The sequence below is a fragment of the Alosa sapidissima genome, chromosome 13 (genome assembly GCF_018492685.1).
Source record: "Alosa sapidissima isolate fAloSap1 chromosome 13, fAloSap1.pri, whole genome shotgun sequence".
Lineage (NCBI taxonomy): Eukaryota > Metazoa > Chordata > Actinopteri > Clupeiformes > Clupeidae > Alosa > Alosa sapidissima.
Window position 1 is genome coordinate 30940982 of NC_055969.1, and position 6755 is coordinate 30947736.

Below are 6755 nucleotides of genomic sequence, written 5' to 3' on the forward strand. Positions count from 1 at the left end.
GTGTGTGTGTGTGGTTGGAAGGGGGTTCTCTCTGCAGTGGTGAGTCATGTGAACAGCCTCCCTGCTCTCTGTGTGAATGGAGCCTCTTATCTCAGACAGGCCCTGTGAAGTGGAATTCTGTGGCAAACGCACCCCCCATCCCAACCCCCCCAAGCTACTCTGACAGACATCTGAAAGGGGGGCTCTGAGAGGTGGGGTGGGGGCTGTAAAGCACTAGGGGGTGTTGGGGGAGATGTGCTGGGGTTGGGGGTTGGTTGTGTGTGTGTGTATGTGTGTGGGGGGGGTTAGTATTTAAATTCCTGCTTTGTTCCGTTAACTCCCTCCCTTCCAGCAGCCCCCCCTCTCCTTCCACACACACCCTCACACACACACACACACACACACACACACACCACCCCCACCACCCCAGCCCCACACACAAACCTCACCCACCCCCCTCCCATCCCCCGCCGCCCCCCTCGCTCCAGAAAGCCCCTACCCTTCCCAGCCTGTGAGAAGAAAACACAGGCAGCCGGGGCCGTTGGGCTGGGGGAGAGAGCAGTGCGGGGGAGGGCAGGGGAGGGGGGGGGGGGGGGGGGGATTTGTGCTGGGGCTGCAACATCCTGTCTGGCTCCAGAATGTGCCCTTTGTTTGTGTGGAGTTCCTCCCCAGCCATGCTAGCTGACCAGCAGCTTCTCAGTTTCACACACACACACACACACACACACACACACACACACACACACACACACACACACACACACACAGACATATGTGCATACTCACAGAGACACTATACACACACACACACACATATATATATATATATATATGTGTGTGTGTGTGCGTGTGTGTGTGTGTGTGTGTGTGTGAGAGAGAGAGCGTGTATAAATGTGAGTATGTGTGTGTGTTTGTATATACGCATGTATGTATGTTCAAAATAACGTGTAATTTACAATTAATTAATTACAGAATTAACGCTGATTAATCACATTTCGTAATAACCTTTGACCCAGTGCACTTCTGGTTACAGTGACTGAAGGAGGCAGACGAGAAAGCGCTGCTTGGTCCAGTAAATGGAACATTTAGCCTACGTTTAAAAAAAAAAAAAAAAAAACGCCAATATGGAACCGTTGACTCTGCGATTTCTGCAGTAAGGAATTTCCGTAGGCTACCATAGGAGTTCGTCTGAAGTATCACCTCAATTCAAAGAAACCTGGGTAAACGAATTAGCACACCCCTTGATGATAATAAGTAACGCTGGTGGCCAGCCTTGTCAAAGTTAACTTTGCAAATGTATTGACGTCTGTTCACTTATTGCAATGGAATTTCATTGAAAGGGAAAGTAAGCTAGTAAGACGTTGCCACGCAACACCTTAAACTGTCACGTTCTATCTGTGTGGCGAACTATTTATTTTGTCAGCGGAAGACACAAAACAGTAGCAAAATAATTTTTAAAGACCCATTGTGTTAGGTTTCTTTTCTTGTTTTGGCAAGTAGCCATATAATAAGCGGGATAATGTATTGTCCGCCGGTAATTATCAGAAAATAAGTCCCTTCAGGTCGAAGCGAAACCCTTCTGCTGCGCGTTGGGGTTCTGTTCACCCTGTCGGGACTTATTTTCTGATTTCCGTCAGACGATACATTATCCCTTAGTTAATCGTCTACATTACCTCAGTGTTAGGGTACTGCACACGACAACAGTGAGTGGAAACTTCAGTCAAAGATTCTCTAGTTACCGTCTCTTATCTCTTGTCAGTTGCATTTACCATGCTAAAAAAACATCTTGCGAGAATTGTGAAATATTACCTTGTCAGTAGATATAGGCCTACTGTAGCTCTTTGGAGATCGTTTTTCCCTGTTAGTCTGTTAGTCCTTCGCCTCCACAACAAAAGCATTTTCATTGTGTACAGGGGAAACAAGCCCTGAGAAGTAGGCTATTTACAACAGCAAAGTTAAATATAAATATATCACGACTCTAGGGGGAGCTCTTGAGTCGCCAAAAATAGGCTACCTGAAACTGCAGAGGATTGCTTTTCAGTCTACACTGCAAAAAATGAATTCTAACCAAGTGTTGATCTTATATTAAGATTAAAAAATCTATTTGGTGTTGTTTCTAGTATAAAGAGACTTACCTAGCACCCTCTCAAAAGATCATTTTGACTTAATTTAAGAAGACTTTAACTTATTTTAAGGAGTCTTATCAAGACAAATTTGCTCAACGCACTGGCAGACAAATTTGCTTATTTTTAGGACAAATTTGCTTAACGCACTGGCAGACAAATTTGCTTGTTTTCAAGATGAGATATCTTAAAATAAGTCAATGTTTTTTTAAATTAAGTCAAATGATTTCACAAGAAAGCGCTAGGTAAGTCTCTTTATACTGAAAACAATACCAACTAGTTTTTTTTATCTTGATATAAGATTAATAACACTTGGTTAGATTTTGTTAGATAAGCAGTTTTTGCAGTCTATAATCTATAATGTTGGTTTGGCTATTCATTTCATTACTAATTTGATTTTTTTAAAAATACGTTCATAGCATAAATAGATGAATGCGATTAATTTAGATTAATTAATCACAGAGTATGTAATTAATTAGATTCTTTTTTTTTAATCGCTTGACAGCTCTAATGTATGTATGTGTGTATTATATATTACACAGCATACACACGCACACACACACAGACACACACATGCTTACATAAGTAGACATAGACATGTGCAGACCAGAAAGAGAGATATACATAAAGAACCCTAAGCAGAGGGCCAGAGAGAGGGGGGGGGATGAGCGAGAGAAAATCAGACACACACACACACACACGCACGCACACACACACACACACACACACACACACACACACACACACACCAGAGGGTTGGGGGCCACAAAGACACAGGGGCCCCTTCTCATATGAGCGATTTGAAGCCTTCACACAGCTGATGAGGAGGCTCTGTAGTCACGCATTCTGTGTGTGAGCTATTGAGCACCAAGAGCACCATCAATCTGGGACAAACTGATCAGCATGTGGACTCTGGAGTTAGGCTGTCGGTTTAAACCCCAGCCAGGCTAATTACAGCAGGGAATCTTTAACTGTCATATAGGGAGTCATAGGCACATCTATTTTTCCCTCACAAGGGCTCTAGGTGTGGGAGAGAGTGGTTGGGATTGTGGGTATTGGAGTCATTGCTTGCATGAGTGTGTCCAAATAAGGCCGTAGGGGCTTGCGCGTTTGAGCGCTATCAGACTGTGATGTTTACTCCTTCAATGGCTTTGCCACGTGTTCCTCATGTGACTGCTGAGAGGAATGTTTCAGAGTCACATGGGCCGTTTACTCGCCGCTACACACACACACACACACACACACACGAACACACACACACGAACACACACATACATACTGTACAAGCGAGCAAATGAGAGACAGAAAAGAGGGGGGAAATATAGCAACAGAGAACTTATCAGGAACATGAAAATGCACATTGTATGTGTTTTTCTTTTGAGAAATGTACTGTAGTGACTCTCTAATGTTACAAGAAGGGGACTGAAAACTCTTCAGAAGGCCTTTCAAAGAACACATTTAATTTAAACTATCTTTAGCTCCCCAGTTTATCAGTTGGTAGACTCAAATGTATGGGTCTAGAATCTCCTCTTGACATTCCAAGATGCCATGGATTCAGGTGCTGCTTGTACAATTCACCACACTCCTCAAAAACCTCTGAAAACAACAATAAAAACATTTCTGACACTTGAATAGGTTTTCTCCCATTTAGGGGGTATTAATTCTTTGGGATTTAGTTTCCACCCTACATTGCTCTCCAGAAGGTGGCATTATGTCAAAACAAATGTTAAGCCTAGTGTGGTGAAAATGGCAAACATACAACCCTCCTTATTTATATTTAAAAGCATACATCTGGTTTTGTAGTCGTTCAGCAAAAAAACTAATCCCTGTAACACTCAACTGGTAGAGTGGTAGATCCCTCTGGAAGCTACTATGTGTGTGTAAAACACCGGCAGATAAAGAATAATGATAAAAGCCAGTAACACAGAGGTACAGTGGAACTACACAGGGCTTGTGTGCACACCGGGGATGGGAGGTATTGCATACTGTGGTAAGGTTGCCCATCATACTACACAATCAATCAATAGTCAATCACATGTCAATGGGCGTTTCACCTGTTGCATAGCGACACCTGGTGGAAAGCCTCGGCATGGCTACTTTTCCCAATCAAGACACCCCAGTTCCATGCCCCCATCCTCACCCCCTCCACCCTCCACCCCCCACCCGCCACTCACTGGCCTTCTGCTTCATGCAAGTCACATCACGCTGGGTGCTGCTCCGATATGACAGTGGTTTATCACAGCTGATCCCAGTTTGGCGAGCTGTATAGCTAAAAGCTCTTCCTGTATAATAGCATTCTGACTTGTAATGTTTATGTAGGAACATAAGCAATTTACATTTACATGTGTTTATATCTGTGTTTACATGAATGCATTGTGAATGCATTTAGAAATCTATTAGTAGTAATTAGTAGTATTACAACACAGCTGAGGCCAAAATGGATGGTTAGAATAAGGTGCTGTCAGTTCCTTTACATAAACATGTTACAATATCTCCATGATCCTTTAGGTATTACAAAGAAAACAAAGCACACAGCTACAATCTAGGTTCAATAATAGTAAAGTATAAACTCAAGAATATGACTGTAATGTATCTCAGTATTCATTACAATTCATCACAATGAGATGATGAAGCAGAGAGAGGTAAGCTTATTATGTGCACCATGTCCTATATGTGTGCAACCCTGCAATACGTGCTTGTGTACATCAATACCAATATTTGTATGTATATGTGTTACACTGTGTGTTTATGCCTCAGGGAGGTTGTTCGTATATTGGGAGGATGGCATACCTGATCTCTACATATCAGCATATCGGAGTGAACCCATTTCTGTGTGTGTGTGTGTGTGTGTGTGTGTGTGTGTGTGTGTGTGTGACTCTGTGTGTGTGTGTGTGTGTGTGTGCCTGTGCTTGTGTGTGTGCGCATGCACAAGTGCGAGGGTGTGTTCGTATACGCATGTATGTATGCATGCGAGTGTATGTACGCTGGTGCATGTGCGCGTATATGTTTGTACATTTTTACACCAGATCGTAGAATTATGAATGTGGCCATGATAGCACGTAGCTTCTCTCTTTCTCTATGTACCAATTACCGCTTCACTTATCCTTCAGCTTTCTCCTGCCTCACAGCCACCTCACCACGCCTCGCCTCGCGCTCCCTTTGAGTTATAGCAGCTGCTGGTGTGTGGCTGTGGAATTGATGCCGTCGAGCGAGGGAAGAGAGAGAGGGAGAGCAAGGGAGGGGAGAGAGGAGGAGGAGAGGAGAGGAGAGGGAGAGCGGGAGAGAAAAGGAGATGAGAGGGAGAAAGTGATGGGAATGGGAGGAGGAGGAGAGAAGAGAGAGAGAGAGAGAGAGAGAGAGAGAGAAGGCTCTGTGGAGTAGAGGGGGAAGGGGCAGGATGGGAAGGAAAAATGGAATTACAGAGGAGGACTGACAGGTAGGGAGAGAGAAGGGGAATGAGAGAGAGAGAAGGAGAGAGAGAGAGGAGAGTGGGACAGAAAGAGAGAGAGAGGGTGAGAGAGGGAGAGAAGGAGAGAGAGAAGGAGAGAGGGACAGAAAGAGAGAGAGAGGGTGAGAGAGGGAGAGGAGCGAACCCAAATGGGAATGGTGTGTCTGGGAAACAAAGGATGGACAATAGAGGGGTGTGCTGAGGAGGACACAAACATGCTGCTCTGGAGAAGGAACGATGGAGACAGAGAAGGAAGGAGGAGACACGAAGAGAGGGAGAGAGGGAAAGAGAGAGGGAGAGAGAGAGGGAGACAGAGAGAGAGGGAAAGAATTGGAGGACAGAGCCAGGGAGAGAGAAAGGGAGAGAAGGAGCATGTGAAAAAGAGTAGGAATCAGCAGAAGGTTGTGGTGATGGTGATGTTGAGGAGGTGGGGGTTGCAGTCCCAAAGCTCACGGGGGGGGGAGATCAATAACTAATTTCAGTGCTGAGCTCGAGTCAGACTGTTTTCCAATAAGCCCTGGACATAACGAGTTAGCTTGAATAGCTGTAGTCCTACTCTCTGCTCTTGTCTCCACCCCTCCCTCCCTCCCTCCCCCGGCCGAGCCTCGCGCACACGTCTCCCAGGACCGCAGCTACCTATGGCTGGATCGATGCTCCACAGGCCCTGGTTGGAAATGAGATGCCTGGGCTTCGCCAAGCTCTGCTGGCCCAGCAGAGGTGAGGGTTTGTGGGAAGCGTGAATGGATTCCTTGTGTCTACGTATGCAGGTTCGAAGGACGATCTCTTTTTCATTGTTTATGAGACACATTGGGAGAGAGAAAGAAAGAAAGAAAGAAAGAAAGAAAGAGACAGAAAAAGAAAGAAAGATAGGGGGGCAGTGAATGTATATTGGAATGTGCATTATTCTATGGATGCTTACATACTGTACATCAATAGTACATGGAATCATAGCATAATATCATTGAAAATCAGCATCAACAGTATGTGGACGTACAATATGTATTCCTATTATGATTGAGTTCCAGTCTTGTTTGGGCTATGTGTGTTTTTCTGTGTACCAATATTTGTACATCTGTGTTTTTTCCGCCTTCTGGACTTAGCCACACCACCAGGCAAGCTGTTTTGCCAGACGTCAATACATGGTGACCACAGCCAGTGTTGGAGCATCTCGGGAGACGGGTGAGCACAGACGTGTGTGTGCCAGG